Consider the following 13,908-nt stretch of genomic DNA (forward strand, 5'->3'; position numbering starts at 1 on the left):
AGCTTCAGGCCTATGTCTTGGCCCTACAGGTGACCTTTTTTTTCCCGATTTTCAAAACGGGAACAAATTCCAATTAAATTTCATTGGATTTTTAATCATTCCATTTTGAAAATGACTTGAAACGAAATAGGAAATTTCATCTCATTTCATCTCATTTCCTCAAAGTGTGAAAGATTCAGTGGGAAGTCAAAACCAAAGGAATCCAATGGAGTTAGAGTCTCCTGGAAGGGCAGAGTGTTACGGTCTTTGTGAAATTAATGTCTCTAAGAGAGCAGACCGCTGTAGAGCTGCTAATTTCTTATGGATTTTTACAGAAATATCCAACTTGTATAGTCAGTATGTATGAACCTTTCAGACTGTTGTATGATAGTATTTTTTTTTCATTTTATTGTATTGCATTTTCCTGCAAATAATAATTCAAACCGCTTACTCTTTGCTAAAGGTTAAATCAGAATCAAGTTGATTTACTTTTGGTATTCTTAGTATGTAATCTCACTTTGTACGTGTTCATGAAAAAATTCAGAACAAATCAGAACATTGTTGTGTTCTAAATCCTTATTAGTAAGGGTCGAAATCATTTGGGTTCTATTACAAAGTGAACATTTGGTCAGAGTAATCTTTATATATTGTGCAGTGTTGGTTTTGTCCCATATTATACATAGTTATTTTCAAATTTATGCAAATATCTCAAATCAGGCTAAAACTTTCAGAATATTATCAATATTATAAAGTTGTCTCATAGATCAGATGCTTATTGAACTGATACCGTTTGCTTTTATATTTGGGCTAACTGCCCCCCCCCCCCCCACACACACACACACACGCACACAGTTTCCACTGTCTGGGGTTGACTTTGTTTTATAATACCTGGGAATTCTCTCTCATGACATAACTAGCCTTCATTATTAGCCACCTATTGCATAATGCAAAGCCTGTCCTTAGTGACTATTATGTGTAGTAGGGAAAGAGTTGGCGCAGACAGAAATAATCTACTGTCCCTTGAAGCTGTGAGAGAAGGTCCCTCTGCAATTAAACATACACCCTGTTTTCATAGCTTGAGGGCACTGTCAGAATCCAAAAATACATACTGTTTGCATGTCACTGCCTCATGCATGGGCAGTCATATGCTGATGATGAATCCATCAGAAGAAGACTTTAATCGAGACAATCTAACATTCAATATGGTACATAGACAGCAGCAATATTTCAAAAAGTAACTTGAAAAACAGAGGAGCAGAATTATCATGCTTTTTACGCATGGCACATATAAGCTGTAAACTGTAGGGGGAATAATATTCATAATAATATTCAAACTAATTTATGGGAAGATTAAACTTTAATGAGATGTATCACATTATTTCTATTTACATGTTTATTGTGCATGCAAAATGTGCTGCAACTGAATAATGCAGACTCAATTTCACCAAGCAGCAGTGCAGAACTATGCTAAGATCGTAGGAGAGCAAACATGAAAGGAAAGTTTATTCTTTGCAGTGATTAGAAAGAGCAGAGGGAAACTACAAAATAGACTATCAAAGTTAAAAGAAAGGCAGCAGCTTCTCTTAGAAAAGAGGAAGAACATAGAAAAGACAGTTGGAGTCTTCTGATGGGGTATTGGAGAGATTGTAATAGGCTGCAAGCATTTTCCTGGAATCCAAGCCAGGTTTTCTACGAGCATCCACAAAGCATTTTCAAAGCTGCTGGGGGAAAACCCCTAGTGCTGCTGAAAGACAGTGTAATACTAATCAAGTGAAAAGCTCTCCTGATTAGGGAGAGGCTGAAGGGGCTATTACTGCCACCTCCTGCTAATGCCTCTGCCTTCACCTAGCAACTGGTTATGGCCAGGTGCAAGTACTTGCCTAATTAGGCAGCAGTCTGGGCAGCTTGAAAAGCTTTGCTTGGTATCCCAGAAGAGAAAGTGCTGAGGGATTCTGTGCCTGAGACTCAAAGCCACACGCCACTCTCTGTGAGAGAGGCTGGAAGTGCTGAAAGACTCCAGCTATGCTTCCAGGAACTCTGAAAGGAAGCCCTTTGAGAAGAAGAGCTGCCAAACTAAAGATATAGCCATACCAGGGTTCTCCCTTAATAGAGAACTCCAAGATATCTGAAGGTAGAGAAAGAGGTAAAAAGAACCGCTAGAGATTTGGGGCATTGTGCTAAAACCCTCTATCCAGACTGGGCTAAGGATTTCATGCAGAATGCTGACTTCTGCCAGAGCCCTTACCCAGATCTGTGCTAAATCTACTTTCACCAAAATGGTGTGGGGTCTATATCGGAAGAGGAGAGGCTGAAGAATCTAAATATGCATACCCTGGAAGAGAGGAGGTGCAGGGGGAGATATGATACAGACAGAGGCATGCTAAGGGGGGGGGGGGGGGAGGAGGGTGGTCTGCCCCGAGTGACAACAAAGAGAGGAAAAAGAAGCGTTCCAGCCAGGAGCAGCAGGCCGGCAGGGAGCCCAAGTCCTGCCAGCCGAAGAGGCCCGGAGCGGCACATCCGGGGAGGAGGCTGGCCGGCGGCAGCAGGAGAGGCCACAAGCCGCCACAAGAGCCTAACCATCCAGTGGTCTGCAGCCTCTCCTGCTGCCGTTCAGCCCACCGATCTTCCTGCTTGAGGGGGGAAGGAGCGGAAGCTGTGCACGGGTGTGCGCACAACCATGCCCACCTGCGCACAGCTTCAGCTCCCTCCCCCCCCCCCCCCAAGAGGGAAGAACTGTGAGCCATATGGCCCGAAGATAACAGGAGGCCAGCGGCCGCTGGAGAGGCCGCCGGCTGGTTAGGCTCCACCGGCAGCCCACGGCCTCTCCTGCTGCCATACGGCCCACTGATCTTCCTGCCTCGGGGGGGGGGAGGAAGCAGAAGCTGTGCACGGGTATGTGCACATGTATGCCCGCCTGCGCACAGCTTCAGCTCCCTCCCCCCCCTCCCCCAAGCAGGAAGGTCAGTGGGCCGTATGGCCCGAAGATAGCGGGAGGCCCTCGGGCTGTGGTGAAGCTCATCCCACCTTGGCCTGGAGACAACAGACCATGATGTGTGTGAATGAGTGAGAGCCTTTATGTGTGTGCATGTGTGTATGTCTCTGTGAGATCCTGTGTGTGTGTGAGAGCCTGTGTGGTTGTGTTGTGTATGTGAGTATGTATGTGCATATATGTGTGTGTGTGTGTGTGAGAGAGGATGCCTGTTTGTTTACGAGACAGTGAGTGTATAGAAGAGTGAGTGTGTATGTGTGTAGCCTGTGTATATATAAAAGGGTGCCTGTGTGCAGGGGTAGGATGAGAGAGAGGAAGCATGTGTGTGTGTGTGCCTGGGTGAGACAGGAATATGTGTGAGAGATACAGAGGAAGTGTTTATGTGTGAGAGAAAGACAGAGGAAATGTGTGTATCTGTCTCACACACACACACACACACACTCAAACTCCCTCTGTCTCTCACCAAATGTGTATGTGTGTGAGACACAGAGGGAGCATATTTTGTTTGTGTTTGTGTATGTGTACCCCCAGTTCCCAACAATCTCAGGGTGACAGGTATGGAGAGTGGGGGATTTTTAAAACCCTTATTAGTTTTAATTACTGGGTGTTATTTGATGTATGCTGTTGTGAAATATTTTATCAATGTTTAGAAAATTTCAAAAAATTTGTACAGGAGCTTCTAATTATTGAATTTTATTCTATTCATCAACTGTTTTTTAAATGTATATTTTTAGTATAGTTTTACTATTCTGATTGATTTATATTTCTTGATTGTATTGCGTTGAGGAATAGTGATTTTCTGCTTTTCCATTTTTGCACTGCATACAGAATCTGGTTTTTGGTTTCCAGTTCATTTCTTGTCTGCATGTGTGCGTGTGTGAGAGAGAGAGAGAAAAAAAATGTGTGTGTGTGTGTGTATTAGTGTGTGAGAGAGACAGAGGAAGCATGTGTGTGTGTGAGAGAGAGAGAGATGGAGGAAGCATGTCTGTATGTGAAAGAGCCACAGAGAAAGTGTGTGTGTGTGTGAGAGAGAGGTACAGATAATGTGTGTGTGTGTGTGTGTGTATGTTAGCATGTGAGAGAGACACAGAGGAAGCATGTGTGTGTGTGTGTGAGAGAGAGAGATGGAAGAAGCATGTCTGTGTGTGAGAGAAGTACAGAGAAAGTATGTATTTGTCTCTCACACACACACACACACACACACATGTTCCCTCTGTCTCTCACCAAGGATGTATGTGTGTGTATGAGAGAGAGAGAGAATATATTGTGTGTGTATGCGTGCCCCCCAGTCTAAACAATCCTAGGATGACAGATATGGAGAGCAGGAGATTTTTAAAATCCTTATTAGTTTTAATTGTTGAGTGTTATTTGATGTGTCTGCTGTTTTGAAATTTTAAAATTATATATTGAGGTACCCGCTCTAGGTGCCAAATACTCTAGGTATGCCTCTGGATACCTTCAGATACCGGAAAGGTTTTAATGATGCACAAACTTCAAACCTTTTCCATCGGAAAGGAAACTTACAAAACTGCAGGGGGGGGGGGGGGGGGCGGCGATTCAGAACCAAGATCAGGAATGCCTTTCCGGAACAGGTGGTGAGAACGAAAACAGTAAACAAATGCAAAAGGGCATGGGATAAACACTGTGAATCCCTAAAGACTAGAGGATGGAAATGAAGAAAAGGGTGCATGGGGGGGTAACCTGCACGGAGCAGCAGTTATTACCCTTAACAGAATCTGGGGGATTACTGCCCTTAACCAATTAGACTTGATGCTCATGACATAAATGCAACATCGCTCTCTGCTTTGACAGTGGGGTTAGAAAGGAGAATTGGATTCAGACAACAGTCAATGCTGGGCCCAACTTTAACGGTCCTAGGCACTGATACACAGGTATTAAGAATAAAGCACAGGACTGCTTTATGGACAAGTAAAAAAGTGAAGCACATTCAAGCAGCATTGTCTGAATTACCAAGAAAGCTGCTCACCCCCATAAAAAATGTTGCTAGCAATCATTTTTGTTATGGATTTGACAGTAGCTTGGTTTTGATTGTAAATATTGCTCTTAACATAAGGTTTGGGGTAACCTACATGGAGCAGCAGTTACTATCATAAGAAACTTGCTGGGCAGACTGGATGGAGATTTGGTCTTTTTCTACCGTCATTACTAGGGATGTGAATCGGGCTTCGGACGATTGAAAATATCGGACGATATTTTCAAAATCATCAGAAATCGGGGGCTCCCGATAAGAGAACTCCATGATTTTGTTCCTGGGGTTCTCTTATCGTTTTGGGGGAGGGCAGGAAAAACGGCACACCAAAACAATCCCTAAACCCACCCTGACCCTTTAAAACTGTTCCCTTAGCTTCCCCCACCCTCCCGAACCCCCCAAAAACTTTTTACAAGTACTTGGTGGTCCAGTGGGGGTCCCGGGAGCCATCTCCCGCTCTCGAGCCGTCGGCTGCCACTAATCAAAATGGCGCCGATGGCCCTTTGCCCTTACCATGTGTGACAGGGTATCCGTGCCATTGGCCGGCCCCTGTCACAAGGTAGGAGCACTGGATGGCCCGCCGGAAAGAAAGGATAAGGTGATTTCAAATATGGTACAAAATCTGAAACTTCTACAAATTACACAATAGTTATTCTATGAGAGACCAGAGGTGATGCCATTCTCAGAGCTTAGTTGTTAAACAACAGCAAAATGGGGGGCTTGCAAGCTGGTGGACTTTTGCTGCCTTTCTATGGATCAACACAGCCTATGTGCAGAACCTTTCCTCTGGATCTGCAGTCTTCTCTGGGCCTGTAACTTGGCTGAGTAACACTGGTGTGGCTCAGTCCTGTTGGTCAGGACCGGGTGTGTGCAGTGAGGACCCCCACACCTCCAAAACAAACACGTACTGTGAAGCAGGAAATGACTCAGCTGCATGTAAGGATACTTTTCTTAAGAAACTGAGATAGAATATAATAAATATTATATATATATGGCTCTGAACATAGAAATTTTGCTAGTGTGACCAGAGACAGGGAGGAAGGGTTGCAGACTCTCACTGACTAATAGCAGGTTACAAGCTTACAGTTCCTCCCCTTCCCATGTAGATTCAGATGGCACAGCCAGGGACTATTAACTCTTTGCTATCTGGTTTAGAGATGACCTATTGCTATCATTCTTCCAACACATGAAACTGTCAGTCTGAGACGGGGACCAAGTGGATGGATTTGCCTTCAATGAAGTGGGAGAGCAGGAAGACTGCCTCTGAGGTTGGTGGTTTTGGAATGGTAGAATGGGCTCGTACCTCTCAATTCTTATGAAGTGAGGCTGCGGTTCATGCTCCAAAAAGTGTGTTTGTAAATCACAAACTCTTACTTTAAAGGATGTTTGACATGCTATCCAGAGTCTGGAATCCTCAATATCGGGCCAGATAGCTTATTTAGGCCTAGATTTTCTAACACCGCAGAGCTCTATGAATTCGGTGGTAACGGGGGGGCGGGGGGCAAAGTCAGGGGGGTGGGCCTGCGAAAGCCGGCAACGATCGCACCACCGCGGTGTTATCGCTGCCGGCTTTCTCAAACCAATAGCACCACCGTGAAAGGTGGTGCTATTGGGCGCATTACTGGCGACGATAAGGGGCCTTGCCTTTTCGCTGTCAGCGATGTCTTCGCCGTGTCCGCCCCGGTGCCGCCTCCGCCCCAACTCCACCCCAATCTAGCTATTGCACACGAAAGCTATAGAAAATGACCCCCTTAGTATCTTATCTTCTGCAAAATTGACTAGCTATAGGTCCAGTCCCAAGATACTACACTATAGCACATTGTAAATAGAGTAAAGCTTTTGGAATTTCAAGTTACTGCTCTTAAACCTCTAGATAATTCTTTTCTGAATGATTCTGTTGTGCTACATAACAAAAGTAAGTTGCCGAAAAATGCTATCAGGGAGAATAATCTTAAGTGTCCATCAACTTCCCTAAACAGTCAAACGTTCCACCTTTGGATATGCTTCAGCGGTATTTTGCAGAATTATTACTAAATCAGAGAGAAGCAGTGGCTATTCTCTAAGTTTACTTAGGGGTAGATTTTAAAACCCCTGTGCGCATAAATCCTCCCGGATTTACGCGCACCGGCGTGCCTATTTTGCAAAGGCCGCCGGCGCGCACAAAGCCCCGGGACATGCGTAAGTCCCGGGGCTTCGTAAAAGGGGTGAGAGGGGGCGTGTCTGGGGCGTGTCCGGAGCAGGGGGCGGTCGGGGCAGGGGCGGGGCGTGGCGACGATTCGGGGGCGGGCCGGGAGGGTGTTCCCGAGTCCCCCGGCACTGCGACCTGTGCCAGGGGATGCCGGGGCGGCAGGCGTAACTTGCCCAACAAAGGTAAGGGGGGGTATTTAGGTAGGGCTGGGGCGTGGGGTAGATAGGGGAAGGGAGGGGAAGGTGGGGGGACGCGGAAGGAAAGTTCCCTCCAAGGCCGCTCTGATTTCGGAGCGGCCTCGGAGGGAAAGGAGGCAGGCTACGCGGCTCGGCGCGCGCAGGCTGCCAACTTTGTGCAGCCTTGCGCGCGCCGACCCCGGATTTTATAAGATAGGCGCAGCTACGCGCCTATCTTATAAAATCTGGTGTACTTTTGTTCGCGCCAGGGGCGCGAACAAAAGTACACTCACGCATATGTTTTTAAAATCTACCTCTTAGAGAATAGCCACTGCCATTAGCAATGGTAACATGGATGTGCATTCGTTTCATACGTTTCCTATAATATGCCTGTAATATGAAACGTATGAAATGAATACACATCTAATTGACATGTAATGGGAAACGAATTAAACGAATGAAAGGAATGCACATCCCTAGAATAGACTTAGTTTTTGGGTACTTGCCAGGTTCTTATGGCCTGGATTGGCCACTGTTGGAAACAGGATGCTGGGCTTGATGGACCCTTGGTCTGACCCAGTATGGCATGTTCTTATGTTCTTATGCTTTTCCACTGCTGTGCTCTGTGCACTGTCTGCCAGCATCTAGGAGCTAATCACCTCTTGAAATAACTGAAGTGGGCCATCTTATCGTGGACAGTCTCAAAAGCAACTCAAGTGGTTGCATTTTTTTTTTTTTTGCTCCCAGACTGTGATAGAACTCTGTATAGTTTCTTTTCTCATCGAGATACAGTTTCTGGGTCATAAAGTTAGGGTGTCCCCAAATATGTCCAAAGCTGCACAAACCAAGCAAAAGAAGTTTCGCAACTCTGGTTTTGAGGCTGCAGCTCTTGGTTTGACAATTCTTGTTAAATTTCCATATAAATGTATTGTGAAGTGTTAGGGACACAGCCGTACTTTTTGGATCTATCAAGGTGGGCGGGATTTCTGAGAGGTGTTTCTAGGCCTAATGCTGACGGTAAGCCCCGGATATACAGAGTGCTAGCCATTCCATGGGGATGATAACGTAATACAATAGCATTCCTGATATGAATGAAACTTAGGCACATCAGTTTTGTCAGTTATTCTGCCTTTTCTTTATTTCTTTTTCGTTTTCTCTTTTTATTTTTCTCGTGAACCTTCCTCCTTCCTTTTCTTTTTTTATTTTTGAGGGCTTGCGACAGTGAATAGATGCATTATATGTCAGTTTTATTGTGTTTGCAATATTTTAGGGGTGGGCACACTAGTTATTTTCTTAAGAACATAAGATTTGTCATACTGGGTCAGAACAAAGGTCCATCAAGCCCAGTATCCTGTTTTCAACTGTAGCAAAGCCAGGTCACAAGTACCTGGCAGGATCCCAAGGGGTAGAGAGAGTCCAAGCTGCTTATGCCAAGACTAAGCAATGGATTTCTGCAACTCTCCCTTAATAACAGTTAATGGACTTTTCCTCCAGGAGTTTGTCCAAACTCCTGGAGGAACACAGCTATACTAATAGCTTTCACTACATCCTCCGACAATGAATTCCAGAGCTTAATTATGCATTGAGTAAAAAAATATTTTCTCTTATTAGTTTTAAATGTATCACCTAGTAACTTCATTGTATATCCCTTGGTCTTTGTACTTTTCAAAAGAGTAAACAACTGATTAACATTTACTCATTCCATTCCACTCATTATTTTATAGACCTCTGTCATATTTCCCCTCAACCATCTCTTCTCCAAGCTGAAGAGACCTGACCTCTTTAGCCTTTCTTCATAGGGGAATTGTTCCATCCCCTTTATCATTTTGGTCACCCTTCTCTGAACCTTTTCTAATTCTCCATATCTTTTTTGAGATGTAGGGACCAGAACTGCACACAATGAGTTCACACCATGGAGCTATAGAGGCATTATGATATTCTGTGTTTTATTCTCCATTCCTTTCCTAATAATCCAGTATTCCATTTGCTTCCTTGGCTACTGCTGCACACTGAGCAGAAGATTTCAATATATTTTAACTATGATACCTATATTATTTTCTTGGATGGTGACTCCTAATGTGGAACCCTGCATTGTGTAGCTATAATTTGAGCTACTCTTCCCGAAATGCATCACTTTGCACTTGTCCATATTAATTTTAATTTTCCATTTGCATGCCCAGTCTCACAGTTTTGCAATGCCCTCTTGCAATTTCTCACAATCTTCTTGCAATTTAACAACTTTGAATAATTTTGTCTCATAGGCAAATTTGGTCACCTCACTTGTTCTCATTTCCAGGTCATTTATAAATATATTAAAAAGCATCGGTCCCAGAACAAACCGCTGGGGCACTCCAATATTCACCTTTCTCCATTGGGAAAATTTACCATTTAGCCCTACTCACTGTTTTCTATCTTTTAACCAGTTGACAATCCACAAAAAGACACTACCCCATCCCATGACTTTTTAATTTCCTAAGAAATCGCTCGTGAGGGTCTGTGTCAAATGCTTTCATTTTGCTTTATTTTGTTTCACAGGTTTTTTCAGGTTTTTAAATTTCATCTGCTTTATTTTGTTTCATTTTCCATTTATGTGCAAGCAATTTTCACAAACCGGAAAACAATTCAAAACGAAATAAAAATGCATTTTGTTGGTATTTTTTGTTTTGTTTTGAAACGTTGCATTTTTTCATGCTGACTGAAAATAAATTCATCGCTTCAATATTTTTATTTTCTTTTTTCTTTGTCTTTTTCTGTATTCTAAGTTTTTTTTTTATCATTTTTATTCCATAAAAGCACATAAAAAAGACCATCGGAGATACAGTAGCAGTAATAGTCTTTGAGAAAAGTAGTCTCTGAGAAAAATCCAAGATCGCTTTATAGACATACAATAGGATGAACAAAAGGATAGATGCCTGATGTCTTGTAAATTCCTTTATTGAAGTGGAGACACAAAATTTGCCCGACTCAGGCCGAGTTTCGCCGTTTAAAAACGGCTGCCTCAGGGGCTTGTATTCTCTCTGATTCACAATTAAAGTATCTGTATAACGAAGGTCACATAGAGAACTATGCGACCAACAGCATTATTTGATCTCATGAGCGTGTTCACGGTAAGATCTCCACTTGTGAATCAGAGAGAATACAAGTCCCTGAGGCAGCCGTTTTCAAACGGCGAAACTCGGCCTGAGTCGGGCAAATTTTGTGTCTCCACTTCAATAAAGGAATTTACAAGACATCAGGCATCTATCCTTTTGTTCATCCTGACGGCTTTTATAGATCGCCTTCCTTTGTGCTTTTTAGACATACAATAGTAAATCCATGGTGTGCACTTGTTGTATGGGTCATGATCTATGGGTATTGTTGCTTTACCTTCTGGAGATGTTATGTTTATGTATTCTAAGTTTTACCTTGAATTGATTTAAAGTGCAAATAAAAAGATAGATACATTTTATCTAAATAAAACAAGGTAAGTGCAGGCAACTAGCCATCTTCAACAAGTTCATCTTTCTTTCCTTGACAACTGTCTGTTCTACTGGCAATATAGATACACCATCAGCTTCAAAAAACAAATATTTAAGACAATGCATATCAATGTTAAAAATATTAACTAAAATATTTACTTCTAAGCCAAAAACCTTTTCTGTCACTGTTTCTATTCTATTACATGCTCTAGGAATAGTGCAGGCTATCATTTATGGGTAACATTTCTACTTTGGATTAGAAATTGCCAAAATATCACTTCTGCAATTTATGACTGCATGTCTCCAGAATTCCACAGTGAAACTTCAAATCTAAATTATAATTTGCCTAGTAGGAGAATAATAAAATGCTAGATAAAGTTGCTAATATTAATGATGTGGCCTATGATTCAATAGATATATGTAATTGATTGATGACTTTCTCAAAATCTGGAACCAAGTAAATCCATGAATGGGATATGAAGGTTCAGCAATAAGTAGATATAATTTATTCTCCATTATCCTATTACATACTTTACTGATGGAAATTGTGATTTTTATGTTTTGCTTGCTTTCATTTTTGGTTTGTTTTGGTTATTCATTAGGACAGCACTATCATATATTTAGTATGCAGTTTATTCTAGAATGCTTGGCTAACTACATGTCAGGGATAGCTAGCATTATGGTGTGTGTCTTCCATAGAAAGGACTATCCTACTGCTAGTTAAAGCATCATCAAGGTGAAGCAGAATTTAAGGGGTAGATTTTAAAACATGTGCGCGCATATCCATGTGTGCACGGTTACTGGCACCACATATATGTTATAAAATACAATACCCGTGTGCACAATTTTAATATCGGCTTGTGCGGGCGGGTCGTAACTCGCGTGCATGGGGGTATTTTTTAAAGTATGTGCGGTGACACGTTCAGGCCTTTGCTCAGTTCCCAACCAGTCCCCTCCAATTAAGGAGCGGACTGGGTAGGAACTTACCTATCCCCCTTCCTTATCTTCCTCCCTTTTACCCTCTCCTCCCCAACCCCTAAACCCCCATTTCCTACCTTTTTTTATTTTGGAACTTCATCTAAATAGATGAAGTAAGTTCCACATGCCGGCAGCTGGCCGGCGTGCGCTTCCCCGGGACAGAGCGTAATGGCCGCTGTCCCACCTGTTTCACAAAGTCCGGCACTGCTGCATGTATTGGGAGAAATGCATGTGGCCGGGCCATTGCAAAAATGTGCTTGGCATTCACACAGCCCGGCCATGCGAGTATCCCTCGTTTTTTGCACGCGCCGGGCTTTTAAAATTAGGGTTAAAGTGTATATACTGTATGAATGTGTTAAAGCACCTAAAGTGAAATTTGTTCATGCAATGATCCAAGACAGTCCTAGCTATGAAGGGATGAATATTTTGCCTTCAGTTTGACTGAGAATGCCTGCCCTTAGAAAGATTGTGTTGCAGATGGATTGGACAGAAGGTACATAAGAAGGAATCACTTTGGAATCTGTTCAATTTAGTGGAGATAATGAGTTACACACAGTAGAAAAACTCTTACACATTCAGTTTCACAGAGGGTGAGAGCCATTTAAACATTAACTACTGAAACTAAAATAAGCTTCCTGCCTACCTTCCCATCCTTCTTTTTCACTAATAAACTGTTGCATCCAAGGTGGACCCTTGGGCTGAGGTGGGGTTGACGCAACCCATAGGCAAGGAACTACGGGTCCCCACCATCAGCAGGTGGAGTGAGCTGGAGGCCGCTGGAGCTTCACCTATACCAGCCCTCGTTCCCCTCAGGTTGAGCCTTTGGGTGCCAGGGCCGGCAGGACTTAGGTGGTGTTGCGACCATTGCTGCTCGAAGTCTCCACTCCGCCCTCCTTACCTCTTTGGCGACTCCCTCTTGCTCAAGTGGAAGGTTGGCTGCTGCTGTGTCATTCTGCCGACTCCCTCCGGCGTCCCCGGAGTGGCTCGACGCTGCATTCTGCCATGATTCACAAGAGCCTAAGGGCGCGCGGCACAGCCCTGACTATTGTACCAGCAGTGGCGCGAACCTCAGGGGCGTCCCCCTGAGATGACGTCATCCATACTGGATATATAAGGTCTCAGAAATCGCTAACTAATCGAGTTAGCAAGAGTTACTCTACCTAAGCTGCTCTGCCTCCTCGGACTTACCAGGAGTACCCACTCCTCGGGGGCCTCGCTCTCTCTTTGTTTTTCAGGTCACAGTCAGGAACCGGTACTCGCTCCTCGAGGGCCCATGTTCCCGGACTGGTTGCTGAATACTTATTCTGCCTGGAAGGCATCGCTGCCTACTACACCAGTGAGTTACCTTCTCTCTCTCAGAGCTTTCCCTAGAACCAGGTACTCGCTCCTCAAGGGCCTAACTCATTCCAACACCTGGACTACTTCTAGAGACTATTGTGTGAGTGTTACCATCAAGGTTCTGTTCCTGAACTCTGCATACCCTGCCTACTCACTATATTCAATTTCTCTACAGCCCAGTTATCCAGGATCACTGTTCCAGTACCTGAGAGACTACAGCCCTGCCAGGCACTTCCAGTTCACTACTGCCACCTCTGGTGGTTCAATATACTGTTTAATAAAAGAACTAGTGTGTGTCTTTCTCCATACTATGAGCCTGACGGGTGGTCCCTCTCAGGATCTTCCCCCGGGGGCATGGTCATCTGCCACCGGCCCAAGGATCCACCCACAACTACCTCAAACACCAACAGGTGGGCCTAGAGGTTAGCTAGAGATGAAAAGTGATTCAGCCCAGAGACAGCAGCTGATAGATGGTGTAATCCTACCCTGGACTGGATTCGGTACTGGAACTCAGGCGTCAAAGGAACAAAGAGTAACTGGAGGCACTCAAGCAAAAGAAGGCCTAAGCCTTGTAAGTCCATGTCCAGAGGATAGGCAAGAGGAGGCGTCACTGACAGGCTAGGATCAAAGCCGGCGGCAAGTGAAAGTTGTGGCAAGCAAAGTAGAACTCTGGACACAGGAAAGTCTGTAGCGTAGTCGTTCAAAGCAAGGGTCAGGGTACGGAGAAGGCAGGCGTAGTCAATCAAGGCAATGGTCAGGGCATGGAGAAGGCAGGCATGGTCAGGCATAGCGGAGGTTCGGGGCTGGAGAGA

Source organism: Rhinatrema bivittatum, chromosome 1, assembly GCF_901001135.1.
Source record: "Rhinatrema bivittatum chromosome 1, aRhiBiv1.1, whole genome shotgun sequence".
NCBI classification, from domain to species: Eukaryota; Metazoa; Chordata; class Amphibia; order Gymnophiona; family Rhinatrematidae; genus Rhinatrema; species Rhinatrema bivittatum.